The sequence below is a fragment of the Physeter macrocephalus genome, chromosome 17 (genome assembly GCF_002837175.3).
Source record: "Physeter macrocephalus isolate SW-GA chromosome 17, ASM283717v5, whole genome shotgun sequence".
NCBI lineage: Eukaryota > Metazoa > Chordata > Mammalia > Artiodactyla > Physeteridae > Physeter > Physeter macrocephalus.
In genome coordinates this window covers 30,524,956-30,547,432 of record NC_041230.1, presented here as the reverse complement: position 1 = coordinate 30,547,432, position 22,477 = coordinate 30,524,956, and the positions used below count along the sequence as shown (strand labels likewise).

Genomic DNA, 22,477 nt, shown 5'->3' with positions numbered 1-22,477 from the left:
AAAATATTTAAAATCAGATTGAATGTTTGCTATAAGCAGTCCTTTCTTATTCTTGAATCCCAGGGAAAAGAATATAAGTACCAACCTTCGCTAGACTTAAAGTTTTGAGATACCTATTAGGAATCCTTATATTTGAGTTGGTTTTAAGGTTTGTTTGGATAACTGCCTCAAGTGACAAATCAATGGCTAGTACGAAAATAAATGATAATTCACAAATGTGTTAGTTAATGAAATCAATCCATGATAAGCTTATTAAATTTCATACTTTGAATCTATTATATTCCCATTTATAAAATCCTTCGTGAAACCCTTGGTATTTAAGATGGGAAATTAACTGTTTCATCTTCCAGCTGAAGCAGTTTATGAATAAGATAGTTTTGACAGTTTCTTGAAACTTCAATACAATTCAAAGATTTAGGGTGTTATCTTTGTTTCCTGTGATTTCTAGACACTGTGACATAAGATTTTCTTATTTCATCCACTAAACAATCTCCTGGAATTACTCCTGTTTTACTCACGAAGACAAAGAATCCTAGGTTAATGCTTTCCCCCAGAGCTTCCACAGCTAGTAAGGAGGAAGAAGAGGTTGAGATTGCCACATGGTGGAGGGGGGCGGGGAGATAGCTGAACTGGAGAACGAATAGGAATTTTTAAATAGTTTAAAAGGGATTAAAAATTATTCTAGTCAGAGAAAACGTGTGAGCAAAGCTCTAAAATATAAAATCTTAAAAGAATTAGATATTTTTTAAAATTCCTAAAAGACTATTATTTCAGGGGCTTCCCTGGTGGCGCAGTTGTTGAGAGTCCGCCTGTCGATGCGGGGGACGCGGGTTCGTGCCCCGGTCCGGGAGGATCCCACCTGCCGCGGAGCGGCTGGGCCCGTGAGCCATGGCCGCTGAGCCTGCGCGTCCGGAGCCTGCGCTCCGCAACGGGAGAGGCCACAGCGGTGAGAAGCCCGCGTACCGCAAAAAAAAAAAGACTATTATTTCAAAAAATTGAGGGGAGGGCCATCAGCTGTGTGTCTATGGAACAGAACTTTGACAGAACTGTGGGGGATGATTGGATGTGGGAGATTCCAGTGATACTCGGACAGAATAGGAAAAAAGGGAGGTATCTCATATTCTTGAGACTACCCATATACCCCAGTCTGCCATGGTCAGTCCCAATTTACACCTATCATCAGGTGTTACTATTATTATTAGCACCCTTTTCTCTCTCAAAAGTGCCTCTGCTTAGATGATAAATTATACGGTCACCCTACTAATTAACAAATGAATAGAACATATGGTAATGCTCACCGTTCTGGAATCTCAAGCAAATCTCACCATGCCACCTGTCTTTGTCCTTGATTTAGGGACAGATGCAGTTTGGTGTCAGAGGTATCACTGCCTCATAGGAATTATTAGAAACTCAATGCAGAATAATGGCTACAAAAATAACAAAATGTCATCAGAGACCATGAAAACTTTAAAAGGAATGAGGTAGATACAGTTCCACTCAACATGCCCTGGACAGCTCCCTTCCTCAGCGAGAACAAAAGCAAGATGTAGAAATGAAATGCAAATTTGCTTTTAGGAGAACAAACTCTGAAAAGGTGCAAATGTGCCAGAATAAACATTTTAACTTCTAGAAGTAACTGGGGGAATTTGGGGATGACTTTAGTTTTTATTTTGTTACTTTGATAGATGAACAGGTAGGTAGGTAGGTGGAGTTAAAAATTCAAAGGTAAAATGATTATCTGAATAGAAAGATGATGTTTTTCTTTTGTTTGATTTCCTACATGAAAAAAAATCCACTATATATTATTGCTTATAAGAAAGGAAAAAGTCACTGGGTATTTAGGGAATTTTATTGTCTCTCCTTAGAATGATACAAAAGATAGAAGCCATGTCCTTCTAAACTCCCAGTATCTGACATAGATACGGCATGAATGGCATGGCAAATATGTTAGATGGAAAATCACGGCTTTAATATGTGTCTTTACCATTTTTCCTTCAAATAAGTTCCATGTTCAAGTAGTTTTACGCCAAAGTTTCTTATTTGGGGATATATGGATGCACTTTAAAACATCTGACAACCTCATGAAAGTGTCCTGAAAATTCTGTGGTCTGTGTTGTAAATATGTTTTTTTTTTTAGTGTTTGAGAACTACTCTTTCAAATGAACATGAACCATGTATAACATGAACAGCTTATACAATAGGGGATTTAGACAGGATTCTGAATATTGTCCAACATGAATACAGATACAGGATGTGATTTATTTTTTACAAAGATGAAAAAGGAATAAGACTATCCTAATAAAAGTATCATGGTCTAAAGGGAGGAGGATGGACTTTCAGATTTAACAGCATATACCTATTTGCCTCACAAACCTCAGGTCCCCATTTCATGGAGGAGAAAAAATAGTACATTTCTAGTCATTCTTTTCCACAAATATTCCCCCCCCCTTTGCGAGGGATGCATAAGTGAGTCAGTTAATGAAAATGGAAAATTTAGGCTTCCTGCTTTCTAGCACAGTTTATGAAATTAGCAAGCTTACTTAAGAATGGAATGTTTCTGACAATGATTAAGGAATCTGTGCCAAACAAGTTCTGAAAAGGACTCTTTATATCTGTGAATAAAGATACTTTTCCTTCCTCAGAGGTGGAGGGAGTTTATTTGTCTGAAAATACATAATGACATATACTAGCTAGCTAGAGCACAGGACTTGTCACTTATAACCTTATTTTAAACTAATTAAACTATCACTCTTCTTTTGTCACTCTAGAAAGAGAACACAGTCACTGTGCTTGTTTCTGGTCAGTTCTTAATAGGAAGAATGTGAAGTCATTTATCTTTCTCAGAGTCCCCTCAGCTATATCTACACTACTTTCCTACAAATGCCTGAAGATTTTTAATTCAAACTTACATTTAGCAAGATATATAGCAGCCTGTTTGACAGCAATTGGGACACACACCACGACAAGTTCTATAAAGAATGCTGAGAGTCTTGCCATAAAAAGAGCAAGTGGCATCTTGCTGTTTCTAACCCTCAGAAATTAAGATTTAATACTGTTTGACGTTTGAACATCAAAACTCAACCCAAACTTGTAAAAGTTGCTCTCATTTAATTTTTGGTTTTGCTTAAGAGTAGAAAATGTTTGGAATCAATTTAACCCAGTCCTGTTTCAAACCAAAATTGTATTACTATCTGAATTTTCCAACTAGATTGCTTAGGGTTCTCCTGGAAAATAATTTCCAGATGGCCTTTGTTCATTCTTGGTCTTGAAGAAGAAAGGTAAGTTTCTTAATCTCAAAGAACACTTATCTTAGTTTGCAAATCACCAGGAAGTCAGGAAAAAAATTTTCCAATATCTCTTTACGAGTACTGTGTTAGGGGCCCCTGTGATGAGGAGGAAAAAAAGGAGCAATAGTCCTAAGAACTCAAGCATTTGTAATGTAATGTTGAAAAAATTTGGTGTCTCTCTCATATATATACATGTGTGTATATATATACATACATACATATATATATAATTTTAGACAATATATATGAAGTTAAACTATCTTTGTCTATATAAAATCTTTCATTTCACAAAGTTAGAAGTTCTTTGAAAATATATTTTCAACAAAGGACTTATATCCAAAATATATAATTAATCCTTGCTAATTAATGCCAAAAGACAGGTAACCCAAAAGAAAAAACTTGAATATATACTTCATAAAAGATATACCAATAAACATATGAAAAGGTACTCAGTATCATTTTGTCAGGAGCAAATGCAAATTAAAATCACAATGAAATACTGCTTCACACTCACCATGAGAGCTAAATTTAAAAAATTTTTTAAAGATTAAAAAATATAAAGTATTGGCAAGGATGTAGAGCAATCAGAACTTTTATATAATGCTGGTGGTAACATAAATTTGGAAAAATACTTAGCAGTAACTGCTATGTTGAATATATATAAAACTTATGACCCAGTAATTCTACTCCTAAGTATAAACTAAAAACAAAAAGTACAAATATGCTCACCAAAAATACCCTAGTACATGTTCATAGGAATGCTATGCAAAAACTAGAAAAACCCAAATGTTCATTAACAGAAGGGCTAATAAACTGTAGTGTGTTTGTACAATGAAATGACCTACAGCAAAGAGAATCAAACGTCAACAACCACATGCAAAAAAAAAAAAAATTAAGGATGATAACACCATCTATACAAAGTATAAAAAGAGACTAATCTAATCTATGCTGTTAGAAGTCTGGATAGTCAAGATAGTGTTTATTCGTGGAGAGGGGGAAGGATTAGTGACTCTAAGAGACCACAGATGGCGAGCAGTGTTCTTGGAGGGCTGGTTTTTTATCCTGGGGCTAAATACATAGGTGTGTTCTGTTTGTGCAGCTTCAGTGAGCTATATATTTATAATATGTGCATTTTTGTATGTATGGTATACTTAAATACATTTTTTAAATTAAAAAATAATCACTCTTTCTTGACTTAGTTTAGATAAAGCATCCGAATACTAGCTTGATAGTTGGCTAGATATATATTTCTACTTTATGAAGACAAAACCAAAGCCCTTAGACCAAAGAATTTTGCAACCAAGAGAGGAAGCTTAGCCAAATATTAGCTCCCTCACTTTGAATAGTTTTAGGCAGGCTTTCAGGGTTCTACTAATGTTAATATTAATAATGATTCAGTTTCTAACAAAATTTGCATTATGCATTTTTTATTATACTCAATTACGTCCACAGAGCATGGCATGCTGGCATCTGAACTACTGGAAAGGCACAACATTACAAAGTGGGACTTTTGGGGTCAGAGAAAACTTGTTTTGAATTCCAGCTCTGCTGTTGGCTCACATTAGGATATTGTGCAAAATTACTCAAAACTCTCTGAGCTTCGCTATCCCCACTTCTAAGATGAGAATAATTATCTATCCACATGGCATGTGAGAGTTAAATGAGATAAATTATGGAAAAGAGCCGAGGACCTGGCTTTTACTTAAAAGCTCAAAAATGGTACATAGTTTTGCCATTAAAATTATTATGTATATATTATGTATGGTCCATTAAAATTATTATGTATTGCTCTAATTCCTCTTGAACCTGAGTTTCAACCATGTTTTAAAATAGGGAAAATAATAATCACACACACACACACACACACACACACACACACACACTAACTTGTTTATTTAGTCAACAAATTTTAACGAGCATCTACTATGTTTGAGCACTGTTCTGGATGCTGTAGATAATAGCTATGAATTAAAGAGACACAGTCCTGTTCCATGCACAAGTTTTAAACCTGGGTATGTATGCTAAAAATTGTGATTTGTCTAATATAAAGTATGTTTCACGTAACAAAAGCAACTGCTGAGAAACCACTATATTGAATCATCAGTCTATTTCAACAACCAGAACTATTTATAAGCACTCACTCTCCTGTATAGATTTAGAACTCCAGTCTGACACTGAAATAGTATTTATACCTCAAGATTAAACTGTTAATCTTAATCTTACTGTTATATATAATGTAACAAAATATATCATATTTTATAAATGATATGTTAATATATATGTTAATATTAATCTAGAGTTAATTATATTATACATATTATATAATATATATAAATATATAACACAAAACATATACAGCATATAACATATATAATATATAACACTTATGATATATTAACACATATGATAATATATTATAAATAATACATATTATTTTTATATATATATAAATTTGATTATTAATTAATCTAGTTCCAGTAAGCCCACGAAGAAATGATCCCTGACATTGATCTACTGCCTTGATAACATCTGTCTCATGTTATTACTCTATACACATAATAGCACAAAGCCTAGAACATCATGGGCATTGTAAATATTGTTGAGCAAATGTAACATATTTGTGCTGAAAAACAACAACATGATGGTTCCTTAGCTTAATTTCCAATATGCATCAGTATCCTCTTCTGTAAGAAAATGAATTCAGTCTTGATAAATTCTGAGGTAGCTTCCAAAATTGACATTCTGGTACTAAGATGTTTTCCTACTGAGATATAGGCTAAATATATGTGGTTTGGCTGGAGAGTCTGATATTTGCAGATAAACAAGTTATTTTCAGTCTAACTATATTTTACCTGGGATAACTTCTGCCATGCTGGAGATAGGTGAGGTGGGTAAAAAGAGCCTTTTCCTAAGATTTTGCTGAGATGTGAAATGCTAAATAACCATGATACTAAATCAGAAAATTAAACAACCCACAATTTAGCATACACCTGTCCTTTTAATTTTTACATCATTCTTTCTGGAGAAAATACAGTATACAAATACTGAATAGTTTACCAAAAAAATGTGTTGCAGTGGATTTTTTCCAAATGCTTACAATGCCACCTAAATTCTGATAATCTGTTGTAGGCTTTTAAAAAACATGTCCAGTATCATGTACCTATACTAATATCATAAGCAGCAAAATATTAACCATATCAAAAAACTGTAATAAAAAATGTATATGATCACATTGTCAGCACAAATATTTTAAATACTACATAGCAAGGATGTTATATGAAATCCATTATTCATGGTTGCCTCATACATATATTTGAAAATGGAATGGTACTGGTTGTCCTGGGAATTCATGTCATGGTGTGTTATGTAGTTCAAAACTTTCTGCTCTGCCACACTTTTTTGCCTGTAAAGAATTCTCTAATTGGATTGTCAGTCACTTACACATTACCTTCTGCCTACCTGGCAAATGACATATTCCCTTTAACCATTTTTCTTTTCCATTTCTACTGCTTGCATATTGACTGCCTTTGGCGCTCTCTCTCTCACATGCATCGCATCCTTCCACTTATAGATAGCTTTCTTCTGTTATGTTAAAATAGGGTCTAAGATCTAACTGTGTAATACTTGAGATTATTCAGTCAAAAATTGTTTAAAAGCATGTAAATGGTATGCTCTCTCTCTCTCTCTTTCGCACTCTCTTTCTCCCTCTCTCTCTCTCTCTCCCTCCCTCCCTCCCTCTCTCTCTCTCTCTCTCTCTCTCTCTCTCTCTCTCTCTATATATATATATATATATATGCACCACACCACGATGCTTGTGGGTTCTTAGTTCCCTGACCAGGAATGGAACGCGGGCCCTCAGCACTGAAAGTGCGGAGTTTTAACCACTGGAAAGCCAGGGAATTCCCAATGGTATGCTATATTTAACAGGGCAAACTAGCATTTAGCATTTTTGAAATCTCTAATAATAATAATAATTACATAACGTGAACAGTGCCAAAGCTTCAATTTGATACCTTGAGTTATTTCACTTTTAACTCTCTCTCTCGTTTCACTGTGCTTTGCTTTATTACACTCCACAGATATTACATATTTTACAAGTTGAAGGTTTGTGGCAACCCTTCATTGAGCAAGTCTATCAGCACCGTTTTTCCAACAGCATTATTTTTTAATTAAGGCATACATATTGTTTTTTTAGACATACACTATTGCACAGCAATAGACCCCAATATAGTGTAAACATAACTTTCATATGCACTGGGAAATCAAAAGATTCATGCGTTTCACTTTATTGTGACATCCGCTTTACTGTGGTGGTCTAGTACAAACCCCACAGTATCGCCAAGGTATGCCTGTATATCTAATAACATAAGACAAATCTGGAGACTCCTAAAGCAAACATCACCCCCAACTGTAGTTATTCTCATTCATTTAGGATTAAACTCATTACTTAGTGTCATCATTTTCAAATAAATGTCTTCAGAGTATACCTAAAAGAATAAATTAGAAATTTAATGAATAAGTACAGAACCAAAAAACTCATATAAAATGGTTCGAGTGGTCAAAATGATGTAGCAACTGATTCAATCGGTTTATTGAAATTGTAGAAAGTTCATGTAAAGAACTCTGGTGAGTGCTGTTGAGAGCCAAAAGATGAAAAGGTATGGAATAGAATCTGCCCTCAAGGAAAAATGTTATCTTTTGAGGAAGACATGTACACAAGCTGCAGAAATAAAATATGACTAATAATGAACATAATTCTCTATGTTAAAAGGCAGAGGTTAGGGCTTCCCTGGTGGCGCAGTGGTTGAGAGTCCGCCTGCCAATGCAGGGGACGCGGGTTCGTGCCCCGGTCCGGGAAGATCCCACATGCCGTGGAGCGGCTAGGCCCATGAGCCATGGCTGCTGAGCCTGCGCGTCCGGAGCCTGTGCCCCGCAACGGGAGAGGCCACAGCAGTGAGAGGCCCGCATACCGCAAACCGAAAAAAAAAAAAAAAGGCAGAGGTTAAAGACCAAAGAGTGACCTTCATGAGGAAAGTTGGCATTTGTGCTTAGTTTCAAAAGACAATTGGAATTTTATGGGAAGGGAGAGGAAATGCACTGAGGCAAAAGAAACAAGAGTAAGCCAATACATGACAGTGAATACTGCAGAGGGGTCTACTTAACCTATGTGAATAGGACTACAGAGTATTAGAGGTTAGAGTAGAAGATAAAGCTCTAAGTGTGGATAGGGACAGAAAATGGAGAACTTTACTTTCCAAACTATGGATTTTAGCCATTATTTAGAAACCATGTGAAGACATTGAATATTTTAAAATCAGGAAGCAATGTGTTCAAAATGGTGCTTTGATGGATGAATTCAGGAGAAAGTCCAGTTAAGGAGACACTTCAAAGTTCTAGGGCAGATATTATTGTTTGAACTAGGCTAGGGGTAATTGAGATAAAGAAAATAGGGGTGTACAATAATACAGAGTGAAATATATTGCCGCACCATTCTAAGTAAAGTCATGACCAGCAGAAGACGTATCTCATAAAGGAGTGCTATCCAAAATATACCAAAAACTCTTAAAACAGCAAGAAAACAAACAACCCAAGTAAAAAATGGGTCCAAGACCTTATAGACACCTTACCTAAGAAGATATATAGATAACAAATTAGCATATGAAAAGATTTTCCAATCACATGTCATCAGGGAAATGCAAATCAAAGTAACAGTAAGATACCACTACACAGCTACTGGAATGGCCAAAATCTGGAACACTGGCAGTTTCTGACAAAACTAAACATACTCTTACCATACAATCCAGCAATCATGATCCTTCCTATTCACCCAAAGAAGCTGAAATCTTCGATCCACACAAAAACCTGCACATGGATATTTATAGCCGCTTTATTTACTATAATTGCTAAAACTTGGAAGCAACCAAGATGTCTTTCAGTAGATGAATAGATAGGTAAACTGTGGGACATCCAAACAATGGAATATTATTCAGCACGAAAAAGAAATGGGCGATCAAGCTATGAAAAAATATGCAGAAACGTTAAATACATACTACTAAGTGAAATAAGCCAATCTAAAAAAAGGCTACATACTGTATGATTCCAACTACATAACATTCTGGAAAAGACAAAACTTTGGAAACAATAAAAAGATCAGTGGTTGCCAGGGGTTGGAAGTAGAGAAGGATGAATAGGTGGACACGGAGGATTTTTAGGGCAGTAAAAATACTGTGTATGATACTTTAATAATGGATATATGTCATTATACATTTGTTCAAACCTACAGAATGTACAACACCAAGAATAAACCCTAATGTAAAATATGGACTTCGAGTGATAATGACATATCAAGGTAGACTCATCAGTTGTAACAAATGTGTCACCCTGGTAGGAGATGTTGATAAGGGGGAAGCTGTGCCTGTCTGGGGGCAGGAAGCATGTGGGAAATCTCTGTACCTTCCTCTCAGTTTTGCTGTGAACCTAAAAGTGCTCCGAAAAAACAGTAAGTCTTCAATTTAAAAAAAGTCATGGCCACTTACTTGTTAAGCATTTTTAAGAAGTAAATTTGGCCACACTGATTAGTCAAGATATGTAGTCAACTACACCCACTGCTTGCTCATGCTTTCAAAATTACTCTTAAAAAAGGAGCAAGTATTCTAAGTCCTTTATTTCTTTACTGTCACTGTCCAGCATGTAGAAAATATGCTATCCCTGGAGAAGTTTCAATATATATGACTTATAAGCTTCCTGAGACTGACTCCATTAAGGTACGTTATGTGGCTGCCTTGGTGCTGAGACTAGTCTGTAAGAAAGAACCGAAGACATTTGGGGAGATACATTGACAAATGTATGCATAGCAACACACTAGAGATGATTCAGAATCTGGAGAGGTTAATTTTAGGATACTTTCTAAATAAACAGTCTCGTAGGCTCCCAGAGTACGTGAGCATGAAGAAGATATTCCAAGAGATTTGGGGTTTGATTATAATCTCACAGAAAATGCCATTCCACTCCTATGCCTCACTGCTATGACCACAGATAAAGGCCCACTAAGTAGATATATATTATAGGGGATCTATAAAGAATTTGCTACTTATAGACCATCTGACCCCTTTTTTATTTTGCTATTTGAACCCTGAAACACAAAAATGTGAAGGGATTTGTAAAAGCTCCTACAGCTACTTAGGGGCAGAGCTGGGAGCAGAATCCAGGGCTCTTGGTACCATTCCAGAATTATGTTCATAGAACACATAGGCATTTATATTTCCAGAGACTCTTGGTGTCAATATGTAGGTTTATTCTTATCTTTCTGTCTTTGGTATACCCTAGAATCTGACTTCCAAAATGTAGAAATTCACATTCTTCTCAAAAGATAATATATTCATTGGAATGATGACTCTCTTAGAAGGGGTGTATCCGCTGGGCTGACTTTGATGATACCAGGTTGCAATGATTTCATGGAAATATTCTTTCCCTGAATCAGTATTTTAAAGTTTTGTTATGATTTGCCATTTCCAAAGAGTCCTTTTGTTTTTTTCTTAAATTTTATTGAAGTATAGCTGATTTACAATGTTGTGTTAATTTCTGCTGTACAGCAAAGTGATTCTGTTATACATATATATATATACTTTTTCATATTTTTCCATTATGGTTTACCACAGGATATTGATTATAGTTCCCTGTGCTATATAGTAGGACCTTATTGTTTATCCATCCTGTATATAATAGTTTGCATCTGCTAATCCCAAACCTTCCCTTCTGATATTTGGATTGGCAAATTGTACTGCATCCATTTCAGAGCTAAATGAGAAACAATGCAAACATTTAAGCATACTTAAAAGGGGTTATTCTTTTGGAAAAGCAGCACTAGAAATTATTTCCAAGTGCTTTGAAACAGGAAAAAAAAATTTCATGACCATAAATATTTCATGGAACCATAAAAGAGCATGATGGAAAAGTAATGCTCAAAAAGATCTTTCTCCTGAAGCAAAAGTCAAAACTAAATTTTGATACATAGCTGCTACATTAGATCACTAGCACTTAATGAATAGATCTTTGCCCATTTTTCATGATTCACTTTAGTTTTCAGGATAGACATTTTCATATTTTCCCTCATACATCCAGTTACATATTTCAGTTCTGGTAGAGGGATGGCACAGCCCACAAACCTTTCACTGAAGAATAATTAACCTTTATTTGGAAAAGTCATTATCTTTGACCCAGTTTGTGGTTCGCTCAAGGATCTTCATAGGTAATGATCATTCAACAAGCCAGAAGGTAGGTAAATAAATCCTGAAGATCAACATGATGACAGATGCAAAGTAATCAGTACCTTATACAAATGTTCTATCAATGGATTAATAAATTCAAATAGGATATCAGAATTGTGGCTCTTGTAAGGTAATAAATCATTTGTGTTAATAAAGATGGATATGACTTTAATAAACATGAAATGAAAGAATAATACTAGATTTTGCTTACTGTGACTTTTATCTATTTCAATCATAAAAATCAGGACTAAAAGATTCCAAAAGTGACTGTGAAAAGGAGGTAGGAGTGACTCTTCCAACTGAGAGATTCGAAAGCTATAATGGTGTGATTTCTAGATAACTATGCTCCAAATTATTATGTAAGAAAATAAATAAATAAATAAAAGACTACCCCCCCTTGCTTTACTGCTTAACTGTCCACATCTTTATCAACTCTTTCAGAAATGTGGCAGCATAAATAATTAATTTTTATTATGTTGTTCCTTCTACTCAAAATAATGCTCTATAGAAATTGTGGAATCTACAGTAAAGAACAAGCATTGAAAAACAAAATAGACACCCCTCCGCCCCTCAAGAAAGACACCGTTTTTAAGCCACGATAAAGCGTGAAACTATCAGCCAAATTATATACAACAACCAATGTGTGTATGTGCATGTATACATATATATTTTTTTAATGGCCAGACTTCATTAGCCCAGAGAAGGTAAATCCCAGGAGTTACTTTGTGTAATAAAACATTTTTCAAAGTATGCTATATATTAAAACATTTTTAATGTTCCTGAGAGCAAATAACTTTGGAAATGAATGAGTTAAACAACATTAACTGCAGAAATTGTAGGAGTGTTCATATACTAAAGAAAAACCATGATTCTCAAAGAGAGGGCAAATCTGAATCAATTCCCTCAAATGAAATCAATCTCTCTCTTTCTCTCCTTCCCTCCCTTATTGTACTAGTCAGAGTTCTCCAAAGAAACAGAACTAATAGGATATATATATATAGATATAGATATAAGGAGATTTATTAACAGGAATTGACTTACATGGTTATGGAGGCGGAGAAGTTCATGCTCTGCCATCTGCAAGCTACAGAACCAGGAAATCCAGTGGTACAATTCAATCTGAGTCGAAAGGCCTGAGAATGGGGGGCTGATACACCATCAGGTATGAGTCCAAAAGCCTGAGAACCAGGAGCATAAATATCTAAGGGCAGGAGAAAATGAATGTTTTAGCTCAAGCAGAGAGAATGAATTTGCCCTTCCTCTGCTTTTTTGTTTTATTCAGACCCTCAACAAATTGGATGGTGCCCACCCACATTGGCAAGGGCCATCTGCTTTACTCAGTTCATGAATCTAGCGGTAATCTCTTCTGGAAACATCCACACAGACACACCCAGAAATAATGATTTAACAACTATTTGGGCATCCCATAGTCCAGTCAAATTGATGCATAAGATTAAACATCACACTTGTAGATCAAGATTAATTTTTGGAAATGTAGGTTCCACCAAAAAGTTAACCATTTACCAGAAGAAACAGCTATATGATAGGAAATGACTTGATTTTTTAAAATTATTATTGAAATGAATGATATGCCTAGATAGAATGGTGCCTGAAAGATAGAACATCCTTGACTACTATTCTCTGTCTACTTCATCATGGAGACACCTCGGGCCTCATAGTAATAGCTAGTCTAGAATTTTCCTGGTCAATTTTCTGTGATACCAGTAACCAGGAACAAAGAATACTTATCTGAATGTTTTGGATATTATTGATAATTTGAGCTATATACTTGTCAATGTGACTAAAAAATTATCCATTTTCTACTTCTCTTAATGCTTTAAACAAAACCTTTGCCCAGAGATAATAAGCATGGGCTGTCATAAGTAATTCTTTTACACTTTACTTATTTTACCTCTTATCAATGAGAACAGAACAAAAATAGTTGTATTAACTTAGAAGCTGGGAAGAATTTTTGACTATAGAGAGAGTCTCTAGGATTTATTACTGAGTATCTTTTGTTAGTTTTTTTTTTTCTTCTAGGAAAATAAAAGAGTGGATGATAATATTTTTATAATCAGTCTTAGACTTCAGTTTTAACTTTTACCAGTACTCTCACACTTAAATGAATTATAAGTGATCTCAAATGTTTTGGCTCAGAAAAAGTTTTTCAGTTAAACCAAATAAATTTCCTCTCTGAGATGGGAAGATTGTGAAGTTTGCGCAATGAAGAGTTAAATATTTGTAGCAGATCTTTTTTCTGAGATCTCTTCTTTGTAAAGATTTAAGGGTTCTCTGAGAGAGTAATGGTCTCCAATTCCTTCTCTATCTCTTTACCGCATCCTTTTCAAATCTTTGATGTAAGCAAAATAAAAGGAAATGACAGGCTTTCAAGCTATTGTCTTACTACTTTAACACAAGTCCCACACTTCAAAATTTTTAAATGATCTCACGTATCTCAGTGCCATGGAATTTCAAACCTGAGCCTCTGCCTTTCAGAAGGTAAGGCCATTCTTTCTTTTTCTTTTATTTTTTTCCCCTTGTCATTTTCCTCCATGCCATTTTTAACCACACTGCTACGCAGTTACAGTGTGTTCTTTCAATATCTTTACTCTAGCTCCTTCCAGTGGTAAATCACAAATGTGCTGCAGACAGCAGAGATCTGGAATCATTTTGATGTGGCAGGAATGCAGTGGCGAGTAAAGTTTATCCCCGTACTTTACCCAGCTTCTCTTGCTTCTGATTTAAAATTGAAGGTGAAATTCTAATAGAGCCTGAATCTAGATCTCATGTTTATACAGAATGTGTAAAGGTACTTGGTTCACTTGGGTGTGGCACTTCCCAACTGTCCACCGTAGGAATTTCTGAGATGAGTGGATGAAAATTTCCAAACCTCAGCAAAAATGGATTTTGCACCACATAAAGCACATGATATACACATTTCCACAAACTGAAAGTTCCTTTGGGCTCTAGGGAGAACAGTGCTCTGTAATAATAGCAGCAGGTGTTTTTACTAATGATCTTTTAATGGCATTTTTGATTGTTTTCATTAAACCCCAAATATTTCTGTTGGAAAAATAAAGGACAAATGGTTTCTAAGGAAAAATTAAGTGTTTTTAAGGATGCATTTTAAAAAGGGAGGAAAAAGGAAACGGCATGTCGTCTCATTAAGCAGAGCAAGTAATGCCTTAATAAAGTCCAACTGGAAGTTTAATAATTGAGAAAAAGTTAAACCATTAGGATAAGAGTTGGTAAACATGGCCGTTGGGAAAAAAAGTTTAAAAGGTTTAATAAATAAAGAATATCATATCCTACCCCTAAACCAATAAAGAACACAATATGTATGTTTATCAGACTACAATAATTTTATTAAATCCATGTAAATATATGAAGAATATTAAGGTCTGTTTTCAGTTGTGTAAAGGATTAAGATCTCAGGCAAACCTGATTCATTCTCTAAGAGATGACACTGAATTCACAGCAGCTTTGGATGAAAAAGGAGCTTCACACCGGCACCTTCTGCTTGGCAAGTTAGACTAACCTAGTTCAGGACTAGAGACATGTTGGCGTAGAGTCGGGGACACAAGCAGGTAATGTATGACGTTTGATATTTAGCCTATGATGCCACAAAGTCTCACCAAGGCCTATTTGGAGCAACATGCAATAAGATAGCCAAAATCTCTCCAATCCAACACATTGATAGAAACAAACATCCCAGGACAAAAGAAAGGTTCCAGATTAATTCTTCCAATCTCCCCAGAAAATGTGCTCTCCACTCTCTCCTGTGCTTGGTTTCACTGCTTACCAGAGAACTGGTGAGATGAGCCCTGTCCACGCACCCTTTGTGAAAGCCTTTCAAGCAAAACTGAGCTTGGATCAGGCCATTGTCTTGTGCCAATAACAGATTATGCGGTTCTGCTCACCTGTGGCCTACACCTTTCTTTATGATACTCCAGGACCAACCCACAAAAATGCTATTGTCACAGGAGAGATCCTTCTTGGGCATCAAAATGGTTAACACTTCTGAAATTTAATCAAAACTATACATAGGACCAAGTTAGAACACGAAGTTTCCCCATCACTTACGGGGAAAAGTACCAACTTTACATTGTGGTATCTAGAACCTTCCATAATCTGATCCCTGTGCACTCTCACGCCTCCCCTCCACTCAGTCCTCTCATCCTAAATCAATCTCCATACAAGCTCCAGCAACATTCCACTACTTCTAGTTTCACAAAAAAAGATCAAGAGGCTTCGTATTGATGCACATGCTGTGATAACATACTTGAAATTGATTTCTCCACAGGCTGTGCCTGACAATAGTCTGTGTGCCCCTGAAGACCCTATTTTGATGTGTTTCCTAACCTTCTTCTCCCAGTTTCTCAACAAAACTTTAACAATTAAAGGCAAAAAGGATAAGTGGAGGATGGATAGAAGCTGTAGAGGACTCTTTTATCATCTTTGTCTTATCTTCTTCAACTTAAAGTTTGCGTTATTTACCAAATTAAACAAACCTTACTGTATGCCACAGCTCATAGAAGATAAAAGTTTGTTACTCATGTAAAATTTTAAAATGGTATTATTGTTCAAAGGCAACTGGAACCATAATAACTGAGAAAAAGTTAAACCATTATGATGAGTCGGTAAACATGCCATTGGGAAAAAAGTTTAAAAGATTTATTAAATAAAGAATATCAGGGGCTTCCAGGGGCTTCCCTGGTGGCGCAGTGGTTGCGCGTCCGCCTGCCGATGCAGGGGACACGGGTTCGTGCCCCGGTCCGGGAAGATCCCACATGCCGCGGGAGCGGCTGGGCCTGTGAGCCATGGCCGCTGAGCCTGTGCGTCCGGAGCCTGTGCTCCGCAACGGGAGAGGCCACAACAGTGAGAGGCCCGCGTACCGCAAAAAAAAAAAAAATTATAAAAAAAAGAATATCATTTCCTACCTCTAAACCAATAAGGGACACAATATGTATGTTTATCACACTGAAATATTTTTGTTAATAAATACATGTAAATATATGAAGAATGTTAAGGTCTGTGATCAGTTATGTAAACATACCTTTATCACCAATATAGACCTTTATCATTATCAATAATGATTCTGGGACCAAGCCCCCTCTCATCTGGCCCTTCCAATACTGTCCACGCGTGACTTTCAAGGTTGCTATACTCATCTACATCAAGCTAGAAAAAGGGAGAAAGAGACTAAAGAAGGCACACCTACTTTCTCACAATCTTGGCCCTACACACATCTCTCCTACTCAGATTCTACTGGCAAGAGTTAGTCATGTGTCCTTACCTAAATGCCAGTGAACTGGGAAATACAATACCTGGCTGGGCAGCTGATTTCTGCAGCAACTCTAAATTATGAGAGAAGGAATATGAATGGGGAATTGTAATATTACACATAATTCAAATTTGAATTAGTTAAACAGGCAACAACTATCAGTTTCTCAACAAGTTAAACAGAATTACCGTATGACCCAGCAATTCTACTACTAGGTATATACCCAAAAGTTTGAAAACAAAAGTTCAAACAGAAACTTATGTAAAAATGTTAAGAGCAGCACTATTTACAACAGCCAAAGTGTGGAAACAACCCAAATATCCATCAAAGGATGAATGAATAAACAAAATGTGGCACACCCATAATATGGAATATTATTCAGCCATAGAAAGGAATTAACTGCTGACACATGCTACAACATAGATTAACCTTGAAAACATTATGCTAAGTGAAAGAAGCCAGACAGAAAAAGACGTGTATTACATTATTCCATTTATAAGAAATACCAACAGGCAAATGTTTAGAGAAGGAGAGTAGATTTGCAATTGCCAGGAGCTTGAAGAAGGGAGGATTGAGAGTGACTTTTTAGTCTGGGGGCATTTCACCACAATTTAAAAAGAAAGCGTGGCTTACTGAATCAAACCTCAGCCTATAATATTTTATTATATTTAAAGACAAATATTAGCATAAAACCTCAAGCAAAGAAAGTAGTTGCACTCTTCCTCTTTTTTTATTTCTTTGGAATTTCCTATTTTTTTCTTCCTTCAATCTAACAAATATTTTTTGAATAACTGTTTGGTTCCAGTCACTGGTCTGTGTGTTCATCCTTACCATCCTTACCTAAGGCCTGGAAGAGTTCCAAGGTATATTTAAAGAGGACACAGACCCCAGTAAAGATGGATACCAAGAGAATCTCATCAATCACCAACATGGTTATGATACTATCTTATAATCCACCACAAATGTTGGGATCCTTAGTCTGTTTTGTCATTAAAGATATCTGACCACTGGAAGACCACTGGTGTGCTGATGCTATGGTAATATTGTTTTACAGCAGGTGTAGAATTGACAAATCACACCACACTCAGAGTTCAAAAGTGGCCTTGACAATCTGAATCTTACTGAACATCTGAACATTTCTACTCTCTACTCTGTTTGAGGATTCTGCTGTTCTGGACTTTAAAGAAAACAGAGTCATCCCATAACTCTTCATGCAAATGGATGAATGTGGCATCCTAAATGATACATAACAGAATTATCAAAATTCTATTTATATTTGGATTTGCATTTTGATCTTTTTCTTTGTCGTCACTGCATATTTCCTTTCCTAATATATTTTAGCTACAGGCAATGGTAAATGTGGTTTATCTTCTCAAATGACAGATGACAAGAAGCAGTCTTCAGTGATCTGACATGTTCAACCAGTTGGATTTAAGGTTAACTGAAAAAAAGTCACATAAACTTAGAACTAGAAGGGCCCTTGGGAATAATTTAATTTTTTAATTAATTTTAATTAAAATAATAATTTAACCCTCTCTGTTTATATATAAGGGCAAACTAAAATCCAGATTTGTGTATTTTTATTCATCATTTATAGAGTGACCATACTTTCTGACTTGGACCTGCTGTCTCAGTATAATTAATAATAATATCTCCTTTTGTTCTCAAAGATCTCCTGGTTTAGAAGATAAATTAGATGTTTATCTAGTCTATATTTCTTTTGGTATTGGGGATCCCTTAGATAATACTATACAAATTCACACCATGTATTCATAAAAATTGCATAGATATACATACATATAACATTTGAGTCAAATGTATCAGCAACTTCAAACTGAGAACCTTTGATATAAATGTCAGAACCAGTAAAACTCTATGATCAATTCCTACGCACTTCTCACGTAGCTAGGTAAGCAGTGTTGCCTATTAAATCTCCACACCCCAATGAGGTAGGTCTTTCTACACCCATCAGACAGGAGGCTAGCTAAGAGCTACCATGATGTGAGTAGTAGAATCGGGACTCAGACTCTGGCCTTCTAATCCACTGACCTTTTTACCAAAACAGGTGTAGAGTGTAGGGTCCCACAGACTCTTAGTTTATACCCTGGCTGACAATGACTAGCTATGTGACCTCAGGCAAGTTGATCAACTCACTTTGCCTCATTTTTCTAATTTGTAAAATGGAGGTGACAATAGAAGTACCTATCTCTTCCTGATCTGTGAGAATTTAACAAAATAATATACCAGCAGTTCTTGGAAGACTACCTGGAATATAGTAATCCCTCAATAAATGTTAGATATTATTATTAAGCAACATTGCTTCTGTGCAGTTACACAAATATGACCAAGTGAACACAATTACTGTTCAATTACACAATCCAAAAACCAAGAGTTTGGAAATAATGGAGAATATAACAAAGTAGGAAACTATCTTCCCAGTACACAAATATCCTCGAAATACTTTATCCTGTAAAAATCATGATACACATGAGAGACAGTAGAGAGGAGACTGAAGAATGTGAAACCATGAATATGTTTCTAGCTAGGTTCAGTAAACTTCACAGAGCAGTTTTAGAGAAACATATGAAACCAAATACCTTATATGTACTATTATCACGCCATTTTTCCTACAAAAACCATCAGTAACTTCAGTGGACTATCAATATTCAAAATATGATAATGCAATTTCATCCTTTCTTCCTAAAATTATCCCCCATCATGTGGAGGCACATTGTAGTTATATCTTATTCTACAGATTTATTAATTTCAAGGTACAGTTCTGGAGGTAGATGTCGGGGACTTGAAGTATTCATTGGTAGTAGCTTACTTATTTGTCTACAAATAATGAACTAACACATTTTTTTGGCCAGAGCTAAGTCTCTATTTAAATATAAGACCAGCTTCCTTATCATAGTCACAGAAAGGATGCATAATGGAAAGAAGTGAGATAATGTTCTAGTCAAATTATGTCCTTATATATTCATACAAAGTCTTCATTTTCTTCAAATGCCAGAATGTGACTTTGAAATTTTTTTCTCAGTTGGGACTCTTATTTGCAATAACACAAGCTGAAATTTAAATTGCTTGGGCTAAAAAGGGGCTTTACTGATGGACACAATGACTTTGAGGAAACTAGGAAGTGCTATCTTTTTCTATGTTATTTCTACCTCTCTCCTGCACTTGCTTCATTCTCCTCTGAAAATTTTTCTCCTCAAATTATCTAGTATAACAATGAAAACACCTCCCTAATTCCTATTTCATATTATAATATACTTTCCTCAAAACGAATCCCTATGAAAGAAAAATTCTACTAATGTTAGCAGCCACAATAAATAAGTAGATGGAGATAAGGGAGAGGGACAGTTTCCAGAACAACATGATTAAAGAAATCTTTTAAAAATTCATTTCTACTACAGATTTCTTTGAAATGCTTTATTTCATACACAATTGACCACAATAATAGTTGACTCCATGCCTAAGAGTTAATTACAACTTTCTCTTCTTTGAAATCTTTTTTGCACCTGATAGAAAATGTACTTTCTTTAGTTTCATTGTGTCTCATTCATAGGAAATCATACTCTTAATAAAGAATGTTATCATACAAGTTGTAAACAGTTGTCCAAAATGAGGAATCCTAGTGATTAAACACAAATTAAAACAGCAGGTCAAGTGAGCTGAACACTTGAACACTTTGTAAAAAAAGGAAGGTGTCTCCTAGGGAAAGGTTTATCTAAATAGGAGGTGATGAGGAAAGACATTCGTGAGATCCTGAGAATTCTGCAACCTAATCATTCTTGCTAACTCTTTGTTTCCCAAATCCTGAAAGGATATGGCGATTCATCAAGCAAGATTAAAAATAAAATTTTAAATAATAAGATGTATCTTTGGGTATGGTGTTCCAATAAAGGTTAGTGTTCCCTGGAATCCACATTAAACAGACTACTATGTAACACCAATTCATCCAAGAGTTTTCATCTCCTCGTGAGCAGGCAGAAGAATAAGCTAACAACTCCCTAAAAGTAGTTCCTGCCAGAAAAGAGAAAGGAACAAAGCGTTAGGGGAGGACGTGTGGGAATGAGCGTTTCAGTCTTTGGATGTTGAGCAGGGTCTTCACAGAAAAGGTCATGATGTGCAAGCAAGTTCCTTGTAATAGAAAGTTTCTACGAAAACAAGGCAGTAAGATTCAATCATGTAGGAAGAATACCAAGAAGGTCTGAAAGGACTTGCTTGGCTTGCTTGAGAAATGTCTGGTTGGGGCTGGCAGAGTCCAGCATATAAGAAATAGGATAGTAACCGTAGATAAATAAAGTTTTTTTACTTATTCATTTTTCATTATATTCATCTAACAAATATTCATGTGGTGCCTCCCCTTCCAGGCACGGAGTTGGTCCTTAAAAATACAATGGTGAAGAAGGCTCAGCTCACAATATGGTAGGAGAACAAGAGAGGCACATCAATAGCCATTGTCCAATGTGTTTGTGCTGGTAGTAGAGAAAGACGTCAAAATCTACAAGGTACAGAGAAAGGGACTACAAACCCAACCTCAGATCAGGCTACACTTCAAGGAAACATGTGATCTGGGCTTTGAAGGAAGATTCAGCTCTCACTGGTCCAGTGGAGCGTCTTGCTGAAAGACCAGTAGTCCCTTTTATATTTGACATTTCACATTTAAAAATGCAAACTGATAGGCCAAGCGACCTGGATTTGACCCATAGGCAGTAGTGTGCCAACCCCTGTGCTAGAAAATCACTAATGTGTTTTATTTTTTATCTTAGGTAAGACACACCACTTACACATACTCACACATACAACTATATGTGTATGTTTCAAACGTAGGTTATAAATAATTCTGAACTTTCATTAATAAGAAAAAATATGATTTGCAGCATTTCAATTTCATGACCACCTACTAAAACTGTGTAAAACATGACAACACAAGTGCCTTAAAAATATTCAGTTTGAGAACTGCCAGTTTAAATAAAACAAAAATAGGAGAGCTTGTCTTATTGTTTCTTTTATTCTCACAAGAAAAGTTTTCTTTAAAAAGACACATAAATTTATTATCAAATAGTTAAGTATTTGAAAGATAGTAAGCGGATTCCTTCAGGAAGAATTAGCTGAACCGTGTGCCTCTTCACAGCCCCTAAGTCTTATGGAGTTCTAAAAAACTTGAGTTGAGGAAATATTTCAAGCGAAATATCAGGGCTCCAGAGCAAAGACTTTAGAATTTTATGTACCATATCCTGCATGGTTTATTTCCTATGCCTAAAGAAATCAATAATTACTGGACTTGGCTTCCTTTCTCTTCCTCTATTTAGGTTTTCTGTTTATTCAACAGATATTTAATTCAGCACTGTATATCTAGGGCCTAGCAGAGTGCCTGGCATAGGGTAAAATGTAAATAAGCAATTTTTGGTCCCTTCTCTAATGGAAGTTACATTTTAGTGAGGGGGCAGGGAGACATGACAGGCAAGTAACAAGAGAGCAAATAATTCAAAAAATTTAGGATAAACTTTGATCTAAAGGAAACAACAAGGTGAGGTGCTAGATGATTACAGGGCATGGGCCTCCTCTGGATACAGTAGTTGGGAAAGGTTTCTTCAGGGAGTGGGCATTCAGATTGGACCCTGAGGACTGAG

General features: G+C 35.7%; 1 long non-coding RNA gene across 1 annotated transcript in view; it reads right to left on the bottom strand.

Moving 5' to 3' along the window:
- LOC114484016 (uncharacterized) overlaps positions 1-22,477 on the bottom strand; it is a 739,540-nt gene that overhangs the window by 480,471 nt on the left and 236,592 nt on the right. Inside the window, exon 4 of the long non-coding RNA XR_008615544.1 lies at positions 12,596-12,755. This is a non-coding gene — a long non-coding RNA (uncharacterized lncRNA). The remainder of the gene's footprint in view (positions 1-12,595; positions 12,756-22,477) is intronic.